The sequence below is a fragment of the Phoenix dactylifera genome, chromosome 4 (assembly GCF_051530095.1).
Source record: "Phoenix dactylifera cultivar Ajwa chromosome 4, Ajwa_hap1_PhDact_Kaust_v1.1, whole genome shotgun sequence".
NCBI classification, from domain to species: Eukaryota; Viridiplantae; Streptophyta; class Magnoliopsida; order Arecales; family Arecaceae; genus Phoenix; species Phoenix dactylifera.
In genome coordinates, this window is record NC_143193.1 from 25,567,801 (window position 1) to 25,585,012 (window position 17,212).

The window sequence follows — 17,212 nt, forward strand, 5'->3', positions numbered from 1 at the left end:
CAGAGTTGAACTCCATGCATTCCAACCAAGTCTGAACCTTAGTAGATTCACCAAAAGGTATAGTACCTATTGGGTGTAAATGGATCTACAAGAGAAAATTAAGTTCGGATGGCTAGGTAGAGACCTATAAGGCAAGGCTAATGGCGAAAGGTTATAGTCAGTGCGAAGGCACTGAATATCAGGATACTTTTTTACCTGTAGCCATGCTGAAGTCCATTCGAATATTGCTTGATATTGCAGCATAATATGATTATGAGATATTGTGATGGTGATCACAAGATCTGCAAACTGCAAAGGTCCTTCTATGGACTAAAGCAAGCATCTCGGAGTTGGAATACTCGTTTCAACGATGTAATCAAATCGTTTGATTTCATCAAGAATGAAGAGGAACCATGTGTTTATAAGAAGGGTTAGTAGGAGGGCTATTGTATTCCTCGTGTTGTACATGGATGATATTCTTCCAATTGGAAATGGTGTTCCCAAGCTAACTTAGGTCAAGGTATAGTAGTCTAAGGATTTCTCCATAAAAGACTTTGGAAAAGCATCCTATATTTTGAGAATTAAGGTCTATAGAGATAGATCTAAAAGGATGCTTGTCCTGTCACAGAATATTACATAGAGGGAGTGCTGAAGAGGTTCGGCATGGAAACCTCTAAAAGGGGATTATTATCCCTTAGGCATGAAATAAATCTCTCCAAGAAGATGGGCCTCAACACATCTGAAGAGATTCAGCGAATGAGCAAGATCCTTTATGCTTCGGCTATAGGGAGCCTCATGTATACCATCCTATGTACGTGATATGATATAGTATATGCTGTGAGTGTCACGAGCATATATCAGTCAAATTCAGGCAAGAAGCACTGGATAGATATGAAGAACAGTCTTAAGTACTTGAGAAGAACTAAAGGACATGTTCTTGATCTTTGGAAGAATATCAGAGTTGAAGGTAGAAGGATGCACACATATTGATGATAGAAAGTCTACATCAGAATATGTGCAATGATGGTTCAGTAAATTGGAAGAGTTCCAAACAACTGATCATTGTAGATTCTACCTTAGAAGCTGAATGTTAAGCCGTATCTAAGGGTGCAGAGAAAACCTTCTGGTTTAAGAAGTTCATTGCTGAGTTAGGTGTAAGGTCATCAGATGCCATAACCCTCAACTACGATAACAAAGGCACCATAGCACTAGCTAAAGAGTCAAGGTCTCACCAGAAGTCGAAGCACATAGAGCGGCGGTTTAACCTAATAAGCGATTACCTCGAAAAGAAATAAGTAGAGAATCAGAGAGTAGACTCCATAGAAAATATGGTGGACCCATTGACTAAGCAGCTAAGTCGGCAGAAAACTGAAGTGCATCTTGAGAAGATGGGGCTTTAGGTTTATGGCCGATTGGCTTTAGTGCAAGTGGGAGATTGTTGGAAGTATGCCCTAGAAGCCAATTTGGCTGATGCATTATTTTATTCGGGGACATAAATTTGTACTTGACCTTACTATGAATTTATGAAGTTGGGCATTCTTTTCATTCATGTTCTTATGTATCCATGAATCGTCCAAGGAATTAATAAGATGATGACACATATTCTCAAGAGTTGAAAATTTGAGCCATGTGTCATTAGTAATTAATTTCTAAATGCTCCTGATCAATGGATCATCACGAGGACGGTGATCGATCCGATGAGATCAGTACACAGATCGCTTTCCTTATGGATGGACGAGACTCGAGTCCACAGTGTAGGGACACTGAAGTGATAGTGCAGGTGCTTGTTAGAGAACAAGGGTACTGAGCATGACCAAGACAAGAAGTCACTTGGATGTCTATCCACTCGTCAGTGACTTGCTTGATGTTGCAGTAGTGTGACTGGTCCTTTGACCTGCGGTGCTTCGGCTACTCACAGTGAGGTTATTGTAGTTTGACTGCACATATACATGGTCTCTAGACATATGGGTCCATGCAGTGTAGATTGGCTGCAGTAGGTTCACTGTAGGAGTACGGTATGCACCTATATGGAATCTATCGACCTTGGTAGATAAGGAGAGATCCTATGTGATTTATAAGACTGAGTTCGTAAGACCTCGGCCGGGGCAGTAAAAATAGTGGAGAAAGAGTTTTCCACTCTCGAACTTAAGTCGAATAAATCTTGACATATGACAGACGATGGGGTTTGACAAGTTGTCCATGACCTCCGTCCTGTAGGAATCTACGATAGTAGGACTGTATCATACGATAACTGCACCTAGAGGTTCATTATTCTATTCTACTGGGTTGCCACTATATACTGCTAGGTGTCACTTGTGGATGTCGGGACTCACGGGCATTTACCTGATGATCGGTAAACCCTGACGAGTAGAACTAAAAGTGTTTCAGTCCACTGAAAGGTGTTTCAGTGATATTAAGATGGAGATCTCAATATGTCTCATTACCAGTTAGATTAGAACCTACGATGTCACACACATTAGGGGTTCTGATTATTAGGATTGTCGCATTGTGATTTGAAATCACAATGACAATGTGATTGATGTTTGAAATAACCCACTAAGAGTTAGTGAGTTAAATGGAAGAATTAAATAATTATAATTAGATTATAATTAAGTCTTTTATTGCTGATTAATTGAGTCAAATTATGTTGGGTCTGACACAAAGAAATTTGACTCAAATCCTAGTCAAGAGTTGGCTAGATCGAGTCCCTAAAAATGCTGCCTAATTCAGCCTTTTTCTTATTATTGGAGCCTCCCTCTTGATGCCTTATTTTGAGGGGTCAAAATAGGCAAGAGGGGGCAGCCAAGAGGGCAAGGAGTGGCGTGGCCCCCTCTCCTTCTTTGTTTTCAGCCGGCACCCCTTGATTCTTTCCAAGAATCAAGGGGCCATCCAATTAAAAAAGGGGAGGCGCCAAGGAATCCTAGTGGGACTAGGACCCTTGGCGCCTAGGGTTTTGTGCCTTATAAAACCTTGACATATGACAGACGATGGGGTTTGACAAGTTGTCCATGACCTCCGTCCTGTAGGAATCTACGATAGTAGGACTGTATCATACGATAACTGCACCTAGAGGTTCATTATTCTATTCTACTGGGTTGCCACTATATACTGCTAGGTGTCACTTGTGGATGTCGGGACTCACGGGCATTTACCTGATGATCGGTAAACCCTGACGAGTAGAACTAAAAGTGTTTCAGTCCACTGAAAGGTGTTTCAGTGATATTGAGATGGAGATCTCAATATGTCTCATTACCAGTTAGATTAGAACCTACGATGTCACACACATTAGGGGTTCTGATTATTAGGATTGTCGCATTGTGATTTGAAATCACAATGTCAATGTGATTGATGTTTGAAATAACCCACTAAGAGTTAGTGAGTTAAATGAAAGAATTAAATAATTATAATTAGATTATAATTAAGTCTTTTATTGCTGATTAATTGAGTCAAATTATGTTGGGTCTGACACAAAGAAATTTGACTCAAATCCTAGTCAAGAGTTGGCTAGATCGAGTCCCTAAAAATGCTGCCTAATTCAGCCTTTTTCTTATTATTGGAGCCTCCCTCTTGATGCCTTATTTTGAGGGGTCAAAATAGGCAAGAGGGGGCAGCCAAGAGGGCAAGGAGTGGCGTGGCCCCCTCTCCTTCTTTGTTTTCAGCCGGCACCCCTTGATTCTTTCCAAGAATCAAGGGGCCATCCAATTAAAAAAGGGGAGGCGCCAAGGAATCCTAGTGGGACTAGGACCCTTGGCGCCTAGGGTTTTGTGCCTTATAAAAAAAGAAGCCCCATGCCCCCACTTTTTTAAATGAGTTCTTCTTCCAGCCGTGGGGCAGCAAGAAGGATTTTTTGGGATATTTAAATCAGCAAAGAAAGGGAGAGAAAAGAAAAAAAAACAGTGAAGGGTTTTCTTCTTACTTTGAAGGCTTCACAAGGTGGGATCCTTGTGATTTCTTCTTCCTCCTTCTTCGACATCCAAGAGAGGCTTTTGCAAGGAGCTAGCACACCGGTGAAGCTCCATCTCTGATCTTCAGCAACCTCGTGTGGATACTTGTAGAAGCTGAGTATATCACTGCCTCTGAAGCTGCAAAGGAAGCCTTCTGATTCAAGAAATTCATTGCAGAGCTAGATGTAATACCATCAGATGCCATCACACTCTACTGCGATAATAATAGCGCCATAGCTCCTGCTAAGGAGCCTAGGTCTCATCAGAAGTCCAAGCACATAGAGCGGCGTTTTCACCTCATACGCGACTACCTCGAAAAGAAATATGTCGAGGTGCAGAGAGTAGACTCCGCGACAATGTGGCGGACCCGCTCACTAAGCAGTTAAATCAGCAGAAGACTGAAGCCCACCTTGAGAAGATGGGACTTAGTTATATGTCTGATTGACTTTAGTGCAAGTGGGAGATTGTTAGATGTATGCCCTAGAAGCCAATCTGGCGGACACATTTTTAATTCTGGGACATAAATTTGTACTTGACTTTATTATTATTGAATAATAAATGGGCATCTTTTCATTCATATTGTTTATGTGTCTATGAATCGTCCAAGAAATTAATAAGATGATGATACATATTCTCAAGAGTTGAGAATTTGAGCCATGTATCATTGGTGATTAATTTCTAAATGCTTCTGATCAATGGATCATCATGAGGACGGTGATCGATCCGATCAGTGTACAGATCGCTTTCTTTATGGATGGATGAGACTAGAGTCCACAGTGTAGGGACACTGAAGTGATAGTGCAGGTGCTCGTTAGAGAACAAGGGTACTGAGCGTGACCAAGACAAGAAGTCACTTGGATGTCTATCCACTCGTCATTGACTTGCTTGATGTTGCAGTAGTGTGACTGGTCCTTTGACCTGCGGTGCTTCGGCTATTCACAGTGAGGTTATCGTAGTTTGACTGCACATATACATGGTCTCTAGTCATATGTGTCCTTGTTATGTAGATTGGCTGCAGTAGGTTCACTGTAGGAGTAGGGTATGCACTTACATGGAATCTATCGACCTTGATAGATGAGGAGAGATCCTATGTGATTTATAAGACTGAGTTCTAAGACCTTGGCTAGGGCAGAATATATAGTGGAAAAGAGTTTTCTACTCTCGAACTCAAGTCGAATAAATCTAGACATATGACAGACGACAGGGTTTGACGAGTTATCCATGACCTCCGGTCTGTAGGGATCCATGATAGAAGGACTGTATCATACGATAACTGCACCTAGAGGTTCATCATTCTATTCTGCTGGGTGGTCACTACATACTGCTAGGTGTCACTAGTGGATGGTGAGACTCACAGAAATCATCTTGATGGTCGATAATCCCTGGTGAGTTGAGTTGAAATTGTTTCAACCCATTGAAAGGAGTTTTCAATGATATTATGATAGAGATCGCAATATATCTCACTACCAGTCAGAATAGAACCTATGGGGTCACACACATTAGAAATATTGATCGATCTGATGGTTGAATGTGATTAAGAATTACAAATAATTAATTAGATTGATAAATGGATAACCCGCTAAGAGTTAGTGGTTGGAAGAAGGAACAATTGCAATCGAATTGCAATTTAATTTAATTAATTGGATTTAATTATTTAGACTTGATCATGAGTCCTACTTGAAGTAGGATCCTTGGAGTCCTAATTGGATTAGAATTTCAAATTAAATTAGAGTCCTACTAGGAGTAGGATTTCTTAAGTCCTAGTTGTCTTAGGGCTAAAATTTGAACAAGTCCTGATTAGATTAGGATTTTCTTAAGTCCTAATTAATTTTAAATTTAATCTAATTAATTTCATGACTCCTAATTAGATTAGAATTGAAGAGTTCATTAGAGTCATGGTTCAATTAAATCCTAATTAGATTAGGATAAGGAGGAAATTGAAATGGGTTCATAAAAATCCTATTTTGAATAGGATTGGACTCATAAAATAAACCCAAATTAAATCACCCTTTAATTTGATTAAATGGTGAATTTAATTGGACTTGAGGGAGGGGCCCACGCCCCTCCCCTTGGTGCTTGCGTGAGAAGAAAAGGAGGGGGCTACGCCCCTCCTTGCTTGCCACCTAAAGGGATAAGAATGAGTTCCTTAAAAATAGGAACTCATCTTTATCCCTTAAGGCATTAAAAGAGCATGGGAATTTCGGCCACTATTCAAGGCTTTTCCTCCTCATTCCAGCTGTGAGCATCCTCCTCCATCTTCCTCCTTTGAGCCGCAATCAAGAGAAGAAAAAGGAAAGCCTAGGACGCCCTCTTCCTTCTTCATCTTAGTTCAAAAAGAAGGAAAAGAAAAAGGCTGCGCAGAGGCATTCAATCTTCTTCCTTGGTTCTTCTTTCTTACTATTCCTCTCAAGCCAATCAAAGGTTGATTCAAAAAAGAGGACTTCAGCCATCAAAAGCCTTCTCTGCAAGGGAGCTAGCACCCCGAGAAGATCCAAAGGCTTCGATCGACTCATTACTTCGTGTGGATATCCGTAGAGGCCGGACGCGTGTGCAGCTTCCACTGAGCCTTGATCAAATACCACGTAAATCAGATTTGCGGAGACTATCTACCCGCACAAGGTGAAGATCCGATCTTCTTAATGATTTTAAAATGGTTTAAAATAATTTAATTCTAATCTATCTACAAACGAAAGGTTTTAAAATACGTTCATGCGATGAACGGATCCCGCATATGTTTTTTCGCTGCAATCTGAAAATTATTTCAAAATTTTCATGGCATATGAGGGATGCTAACATCAAGATCGAGTCAAGAGTTGAAGACGATTAAACCAATTGACGGATCCCATTTTCTTAACCAATTGAAGACGATTAAACCATTGTACAAGAGTTGTACACTCATCCATTTATATGTCACCAATAACTATTAGGTGAGGCGGCATGTAAATCGGTGAGACCGTAGTACCCACTAGAAATCCTAATCATGTAGGGTTTTCGTTTCTCCATCAGGGGAGTATGAGGGATTCGAGAAAATAGTGGGAGCATATTTGTTTTAAAAGTTTCTAGAACAAATTAAGTTTAAGTACAAAGTCTAACTAGAATCTTTACTCTCTACAGATCACAATGTCAGCTTCAAACCCTTTGACCCGTATTCTTGAGACCAACCGACTGACCGGAACCAATTACAAAGACTGGCTTAGAAACCTCAAAATTGTTCTAAGCTGCGAGAAATTAGGGTATGTGCTCGAGAACGACATCCCAAAGTTACCATCACGTCCGACCGATGATCAGCGTGAGACGCATGAGAAATGGACGGACGATGACATTAGAGTCAAGTGCTACATCATGGCATCCATGACTAATGAACTTCACTGTCAGCATGAGAACATGAAGACTGCTAGGAAAATATTGGCACTCCTGCAAGAGTTGTATGGTGAGCAAAGCTGCACTGCACGCTTTGAAGTGTCCAAGAGGCTCTTCAAGGCAAAAATGCGCGAGGGGTAATCTGTCCACAATCACTGTTTGACTATGATCAAGGATCTAGAGGAGCTTGAGAAGCTCGGTAAGACCATGCATAAGGAACTGCAGATAGATCTGATCCTGCAATCCCTTCCTGATTCATTTGGTCAGTTTATAGTAAACTACCATATAAATAAGATTGAATGCACTGAGACTGAACTATTGAATATGTTGGTAACTGCTAAGGGGGCCTTGAAAGGTTCAAGGGGCTCTGTTCTGGCTGCTGAGCTAACTTCTGGTTCCAAGAGAAAGTCTACTTGGAAGAAAAAGAAGCCTGTAAAGAAGCAGAAGAAAGACAAGAAGCCTAAGAAGGAAGTTCATAAGAAAAAGGTAAGTAACAAGGAAAAATGTTTCCACTGCAATATCGATGGCCACTAGAAAAGGAACTGCCCTTCATACTGTTAGAATGTGTCACATGCCGCTGAAAATTCAAAAATTTTCAGATATGCAGCAGAAAAACATGTGCATATCCCGTTCATCGTATGAACGTATTTTAAAACCATTTATAGATATATTAGGATTAAATTCTTATTAAATCATTTTAAAATCATGATTAAGAAGATCAGATCTTCACCTTGTGCGGATAGATGGTCTCCGCAAATCTGATTCACGTGGTATTTGATGAGGGTTCAGTGGAAGCCGCACATGCGTCCGGCCTCTACGGGTATGCACACGAAGTAGTGAGTCGATTGAAGCCTTTGGATCTCCTCAGGGTGCTAGCTCTCTTGCAGAGAAGGCTATTGATGGCTGATATCCTTCCTATCAATCAACTCTTGAATGCCTAAGGGAGGAGGAAGAAGAAGGATGGTTCAATGGAAGGAGAACAAAAACCCGCAACCTTTTCTTTTTCCTTCGCATTGGAACCAAGGAAGGGGATGAAGTAGACCATGCCAAGAGCTTCTTTTCCCTTGCTTCCTTGTGGCTGAAAGGAGGAATGGAAGAAGGTTCCTTGCTGCCAAAAATCCCAATAAAAATTATGAAAAATTCGAAGCCCCTTTAAACCCCTCTTTTATGGTGTGTGGATAGAGATGAACTCCTAAATTTTAGGAGCTCATCTTTATCCCTTTGTGAATTCAAAATAGGAGGGGCATGGTCCCTCCTTTTTCCTTCACACCACCAGCCAATGGAGGGGCGTAGGCCCCTCCCTCTTCTCCCATATGGTTGACCCCTAGTTGATCAAATCAAGTAGGGAGGGTTGGGTCCAAAGGATGGGTCCAATCCTATTCAAAATAGGATTATGTACACCCATTTTAATTTCTCCAAATTCTAATCCAATAGAATTTAATTGAACCATGACTCAATTGAACTCTTCAATCCTAATCTAATTAGAAGTCATTTAATTAATTAGATTAAAATTAAAATTAATTAGGACTTGAGAAAATCCTAATCTAATCAGGACTTGTTCAAATTTCAGCCCTAAGACAATTAGGACTTCAGAAATCCTATTCCAAGTAGGACTCTAATTTAATTTGAAATCCTAATCTAATTAGAACTTCATGAATTCCACTCCAAGTAGGACTCATGATCAAGTCCAATTAATTAAATTAAATTGCAATCTGATTGCAATTATTACTTCTTCAACTCACTAACTCTTGGCGGGTTAACCAATTATCAATCAAATTGATTATTTGTAATTTCTAATCACAATTCAACCATTGGATCGGTCAATACCTCTAATGTGTGTGATCTCATAGGTTCTATTCTGACTGGTAGTGAGATATATATTGCGATCTCTATCACAATATCATTGAATACTCCTTTCAATGGGTTGAAACAATTCCAACTCAACTCACCAGGGATCATCGACCATCAAGATGGTCCCTGTGAGTCTCACCATCCACCAATGACTCCTAGCAGTATGTAGTGGCTACCCAGCAGAATGGAATGATGAACCTCTAGGTACAGTTATCGTATGATACAGTCCTTTTATCGTGGATCTCTACAGATCGGAGGTCATAGATAACTCGTCAAACCCCGTCGTCTGACATATGTTTAGATTTATTCGACTTGAGTTCGAGAGTGAAAAACTCTTTCTCCACTATATATATTGCCCTGGCCAAGATCTTAGAACTCAGTCTTATAAATCACATAGGATCTCTTCTCATCTATCAAGGTCGATAGATTCCATGTAAGTGCATACCCTACTCCTATAGTGAACCTACTGCAGCCAATCTACACAACAAGGACCCATATGACTAGAGACCATGTATATGTGCAGTCAAACTACAATAACCTCACTGTGAATAGCCGAAGCACCGTAGGTCAAAGGACCAATCACACTACTGCAACATCAAGCAAATTACTGACGAGTGGATAGACATCCAAGTGACTTCTTATCTTGGTCACGCTCAGTACCCTTGTTCTCTAACAAGCACCTGCACTATCACTTCAGTGTCCCTACATTGTGGACTCGAGTCTCATCCATCCATAAGGAAAGCGATCTGTGCACTGATCGGATCGATCACCATCCTCGTGATGATCCATTGATCAGGAGCATTTAGAAATTAATCACCAATGATACATGGCTCAAATTCTCAACTCTTGAGAATATGTATTATCATCTTATTAATTCCTTGGACGATTCATAGACACATAAACAATATGAATGAAAAGATGCCCATTTATTATTCAATAATAATAAAGTCAAGTACAAATTTATGTCCTAAAATTAATAATGTGTCCGTCATATTGGCTTCTAGGGCATACATCTAACACATACCTCGAGAGCCTGAAGAACAAAAAGGCAAACACACCTTCTAAAGGTATGTTAGACTTGCTTGTAATTGAAACTAACCTTACGGTTTCTTCTACTTCTAGTTGGGTTATAAATTCTGGTTCTAGTGCTTATTTGATTACCTTATCAAAACGTATATTCCAACTCCGTGAAGCTTGCTTTAATTCATAAATGGATTTTTGAAACTTGCACACTTTATACTCATCTGCATATGTAAAACCTTCAGGTTGTATCATATACACTTGCTCTTCTAAATCTCCATTTAGAAATGCGGTCTTTACATCCATTTGCCGGATTTTATAGTCTAAATATGCTGCTATCGCAAGCAAAATCTGAATGAACTTGCGCATTGCTACAGGAGAAAACGTCTCGTCATAGTCAATACCATAATGTTGACGATATCCCTTGGCAACCAGACGGGCTTTATAGGTCTCTACCTTTACGTCTGCGCCCCATTTCCTTTTGAATATCCACTTAGACCCTATGGGTTTAATCCCTTCGGGTGGGTCAACTAATGTCCATACATCATTGACCTTTATGGATTTCATTTCGGATTGCATGGCTCCAAGCCATTTATCAGAATCATACCTCTTCATTGCATCCATATATGTGATCGGATCCTCATCATTTTCATCAAGTTTGATAGGATCCCCATCCCGGACCAAGAAACCATAGTATCTGTCCAGCTGATGTGGTACTCTACCCGATCATGGTGCATCTAATATAGGTTCTGCATATGATCTAATCAAATCCGACTCAACTGGTTCAATAGATGGTGTCAGGTCTTCTACATGTTGAACTTCTCTAAGCTCAACATTAGAGCTTTTTGTTCCTTCACCAAGAAATTCCTTCTATAAGAAAATTGCTCTATTGCTTACGAACAACTTTTGTTCTTCAGCAAAGTAGAAGTAATATCCTTTTGTTTCTTTAGGGTAACCAACAAAGAAACATTTGTCAGACTTGGGTTCAAGTTTGTCTATCTTCAAACGTTTGATGTACGCCGGACACTCCCAAATCCTAAAGTGAGAGAGCATCGGCTTACGTCCAGTCCACATCTCATGTAGTGTTTTATTTACAGACTTACTTGGAACTTTATTTAGAATATAACAGGCTGACTCAATAGCATATCCCCAAAAGGATATGGGCAGATCAGCAAATCCCATCATGGATCGAACCATATCTAACAGAGTTTGATTTTTACTTTCTGACACACCATTATATTGTGGTGTACCAGGAGGAGTCCATTAGGAGAGAATCCCATTTTCTTCTAGATAAAAACTCACTGGAGAGGTATTCACCTTCTCGATCTGATCGAAGAGTTTTAATACTCTTTCCAGTTTATTTTTCTACTTCATTACGATATAATTTAAATATTTCAAATGATTCAGATTTATGTCTCATTAAATAGACATAACCATACCTAGAAAAGTCATCTGTAAACGTAATGAAATATGAATACCCATCTCTAGCATTTGTACTCATTGGCCCACATACATTAGAATGCACAAGGGTCAATAAATCACTGGCTCATTCACCTTTTTCGGTAAAAGGTGATTTGGTCATCTTACCAAGAAGGCATGATTCACAGGTTGTCAATGATTCACAATCATTAACATCGAGGATTCCCTCTTTACTTAACCTGTTCATCCTGTTCTTGTTAATATGACCTAGCCTATGATGCCAAAGGTAGACATCCGTGATATTATCTATTTTATGGCGCTTATTGGATTTATACATTACATGAACAGGCTGTGACAAAATGTAAATGCCATTACTCAGAATTCCATTCATTACAACAACACCATTCCAAATGACATTGCAATAATCCTTTTTTATTGATATTTCATAACCTTTTTTGGCCAAAAGGCCTACAGAAATGATATTCAATAGAAAACTTGGACAATAGTGACAATCACTAAGGACATTTACATGAGAGCTGAATTCAAGTTTAAGAATTCTTAAAGCTAGAACTGAAACTGGTCTTCCATATCCAAAATTCAGGAACCTTTCTCCTTCTTCAAACCTCTTACTGACTTGTAGCCCCTGCAATGAATTGCAAATATTAAAAGGACTACCCGTATCCAATACCCAAGTCAAATTATCACAAATAGAAAAATTGCAAGGTGTTATCATATAAGTACCTTGATTGGCAACTGATTGCCTACTTTTCTTAGGCCGGTTCGGATCGAGGGATGTAATGTAAAGAGGACAGTTCCTCTTCTAATATCCTTGCTGTTAGAAGTATGCCTTATAAGCCAACGTGGCTGACGCATATTTGTAATCTGGAGTACAAATTTGCAATTTGACTCTTATTAATAAATAAGATTGGGCAATTTATTTTTCATTCATGTTTGTATGTGTCCATGAATCGTCCAAGAAATTAATAGATGATGACACATATTCTCAAGGAGTTGAGAATTTGAGGCATATGTCATTGGGGATTAATTTCTAAATGCTCATGAGTCGATGGATCCATCATGAGGGATGGTGATCGATCCGCTAAGATTAGTGCACAGATCACTTAGTCATATAGATGAGTCTCGAGTCCACGTGTAGAGACACTGAAGTGATTATGCAAGTACTTATTAGAGAACAAAGTACTAAGCATGACCAAAGATATCTATCCACTCGTCAGTGATTACTTATGCTGCAGTTGTATGACTGGTCCTTTAACCCGCGATGCCTCAGCTATTCACTATGAGGTTGTTGTAGTTTGACGAGCAAGTGAACTTAGGCCCTAGCCATTCGGGTCCTTGTAGTACGGATTGGCTACAGTAGGTTCATTTTGAAATAGAGTTGCATCTAGATGGGATCTATCGACCTTGATAGATTAGGAGTGATCCTATGTGATTTATGAGACTGAGTTCGATAAATTCCTGGCCATGTATTTTAGAAAAAGAGTTTTCCATATCTCGAGCTGGAAGTCGTATAAATTTGACATATGACGGACGATGGGGTTTGACGAGATATCCATAACCTCCATCACGTCGGAATCCATGATAGAGGGACTGTATCATACGCTAACTGCACCTAAAGGTTCAGACATTCTATTCTGTTGGGTTGCCACCATATACTGCTAGGTGTCACTAGTGGATTGTGAGACTCGAAGGCATTCACTTGGTGATCAGTGAACCTTGAGAGTAGAACTGAAATCGTTTCAGTCCACTGAAAGGAGTTTCAGTGATATTGAGATGGAGACCTCAATATATCTCACTACCTGTCAGAATAGAACCTACGGGGTCACACATATAGAGGATTTAATTAGTCAGACTATTATAATTATGATTTGGAATCACAATAGAAATCAATCATCAATATGATTGGTGATTGAATTAACCCACTAAGTGTTAGTAAGTTAATGGAAGAAGAATTAAGTGGAATTGGTTGCAATTGGATTGCAATTGGGCTGATTTAATGAGCCAAATCAAATTGGGTTCGATCCAAATTGATTTGGGTTCATGATTGGGTCAATTTGATTAAACCCAAGTTTGTGTGGATTTTAAAGACCACATGTCGTCGTAGGATGAATATGACTTAAGTCATGTTCACACTATGCAGACTTTAAAGTCCACATGGCGTCGTAGGATGCATGCTCCCAAATCAATTAATTCTCCTAATGAGATCAGAAATTCTAATGTGATCAGAAAATTAATCAATTGATTAAGTGGACATATGTCATGCATCTATGTGCACAAGGATTGGACACTTGGCATTAATCCAAGAGTGGGTTATAGTCGCATACTCCTAATAAAATTAGGAGAGGCCCTAAACCCAATCTATAAAAGGGTAGCAAGGAAGACATTATGAATCAATTCTCTCCTCTTCCTCTCCACGCCTCCTCTTCTTTCTTCCTCCTTCTCCACGGCAGCAAGGGGTCTTCATCCTCCTCTTCTTCCACGGTAGCAAGGCAAGGAAGATCCACGTGCAAGGTTCCTCCTTCTTCCTCCATCGCGAGCAAGGTTGAAGAAGAAAGGTTCTTCATCAAGAAGGTAAGTTGCAGATTCTTATTCCAACTTATGATAGTCATGAGAGGTCTTTGCAAGGAGCTAGCACTCCGGTAAGACCTATTCTCAGATGATTAGATCCTCGTATGGATACCTGTAGAGGCCGGACAATTGTGCGGCTCAAACAGGAACCTAGAATAGATCATCAGGCTGCGGTGTTCTACACCTGCAGAATTTTTGAAGATAAGATCTTCGAATCTAATAACTTCTGATTTTGTTTTAGTTTTATAAATCTTAATCAACCCTCCTCAGATCCTAATCTTTCCTTTCTAATGAGTTTAAAGATCTTCTGGATTTGGATCCAGAAAAATTTTTGAATTCTACGATCCGAGGCACGTTCATACGATGAACGACGTTCCGTTCGAATTCCACTGCAAACGTCGCATCGAACGGGGCGTAACTCAGCACTTGCTTCTTGCAGAAGAAGCACTCTGCCTTTCTCTGATCAGCCTTTTTATTCTTTTTCTGACTAGGCTGAGCATGGTGCACCGATTTTTTTTGGAATTTTTTTTTCCTTTCTTAAAGGGGCGACCCTTGGATGAACCTCCCACTAAGTTTACCGTCTTCTTAAGAAGTTGGTGATCATTCTCAAATGTCTGTAGTAACCCCAACAATTGGTGATAATTTACTACAGGTTTCGTCATACGAAAATGAGTGAGAAAAGGACGGTATGATCCAGGCAATAAGTTTAGTATGGCATTCTTCCCCAATTGATCATGAAGGGAAAAGCCAAGAGAGCTTAGACGCTCGATCAACTCAATCATGTACAGTACATGATCAGTTACCGAGGTTCCATCTTTCATTCGGGCGCTGAAGATGGCACAACTAGTTTTGTGCCTCTCAACGTTGTCAGGAACACCGAATGATTCATTCAACACTTGAATGATATCTTCCGGCTGCATATTCTCAAAATGCCTACTAAACTCATCACTCATTGCTGCCAACATGATGCATCGAACAGTGATCCGGTCACTGAGCCACTTCTGATAAGTGTCTCTGGCCGATCTTGATGCATTAGCAGCGGGCTGCTCAGGTGCTTGATCCGTTATCGCATAAAGGATCCTCTCATGCTCTAGCACTATTTTCAGTTTCCTATGCCAATTATTGAAATTTGTACCAGTCAACTTGTCATTGTCCAACAATGAGCGAAGTGACAAATTAGTGGCCATTTCTGCATAAAAAGAAAATTTGGCTATTAGTATATGAATTGACTAAACTCAATAAACTTGGACTTTAGTCTAAAGGTACTCCCACTATTTTATACAAATTGGTAGCCTCTACCTCTAATTCAAAAAATTACTCCTAATTCTTTAGTGGGCACTAGAATCCACCAAATCGCATATAGGCTCGAGTGTGGCTCGGCCAACCCATATGCACCTATTGGTAGGTTTTTAACCAATTGCTTCACCAAGCAACTTCTAGTGATAATGTTGCCCTAGATTTTTCGGCAGGCATGTAGCGCCTCCACCGAATATCCTAGTCAGGTCCAACCATTAAATGATAGGGTTAAGTCTAATCAACTAATAGACGACCAAGACCGAGTATGGCTCGGCTCATCTGACCACCTATTGAAGGTACACTTATCTCATCATATATTGAATAACAATTCCAATGCTTGATAGGTATCAGGCGTGTGGCGCCTCCAATAATTATCAAAATATTGGACCCATTATCACCCAACTTAATGGAAGGCTATGACCTAGTTATCTCCATAACCATTTCATTTTAAGGACCTAATAATTTTAGAGGATTTCATAATTAGGATAGATGAGAAGATTCGGTTAGTCTAATTTCTCCCACTGACTTCACCAAATCAGATTAGACTGAAACCGGTTAAGGAGACACCTAAATTAGTCATACTGATTTTTCTTAAGGCATGCGCTAACTCGAATCATTAAGTGATCCAATCAAAATGTGATTGACCATGCCGGCCAGGTAAGTAAGATCGGTGGAAGGGATATGCCATTAACTCGACAAAGACGAATCAGTGCGAGTAGCTCCCAATTAAAAACCACCGATCAAGTCTGCCAAACTTACCTTAGACACTGACTGGTTAATCAATTTCGATTTGATTACTGAAATGACTCGGGCTACACCACTGAGCCTAAATCAAGTTACATCTTGGTCTAATCAAAGACATGGACTTGATCCATCTACAACTATTGTAAATTGACTTAGAATTTTCTTGACCTAATCTAGTTACTACTTAATTAGATTTGATCAATTAATTCTATTAGTCCATGTATGATTCTAACCTTAGGTCTAACCCAATCCTAAGAACTTGATTCAAGCTAACCCATATGCCCAAAGAATTATGCAATGTCAATTAATTGAGTTACAATTCTATTTCATAACACTTAATTCTTAATTAAGTTTAGACTTATGAAAGTTTTGATCATTGCATATTTCTTTTTAATTACATATTAATTTTAATCTTTTAGTTCTTAAAACATATTTTCAGATCTGAGTTTTTGTAATTAATCACATGTAATCAGATTTAATTTATGTTTAAGTCATTATGTTTTATGTTCATGCATCACATATATATAACAACATGAATTAATACAAACAACATACATCTTATATATTTGTTTTTTCACTTTTATTTTCAGATCTGATTTGTTTATTAAAATCAGAGATCATATGAATCATAAACTTTATTTAGATCTAATCTAAACAATATTATGATTTCAGATTTATTCATGTTACTAATTCTAACACAAACATGCATCATATGCATCCAAAATTTCAGATCTACTTAATCATGCATAATCAGCAATTAAATCAATCATAAAAAGTACTTTAGATCTAATCTAAATATGTTAATGATTTCATATTTAATTGCAAGAATTAAAACATAAAAATTTAAATATAAACCTAGCTCTGATACCACTGATCGTGCATCCTAGGTTCTTCGGTGTTTAGCATGTTGAATTTTTTTTTTTGAAAACCATGGCTGAACCTGATCGGGTTGCCTACGTACCCCTTCACAAGGGGGATCAAGCCACACGTAGTTCTTTTTAAGTTTCAAAAAT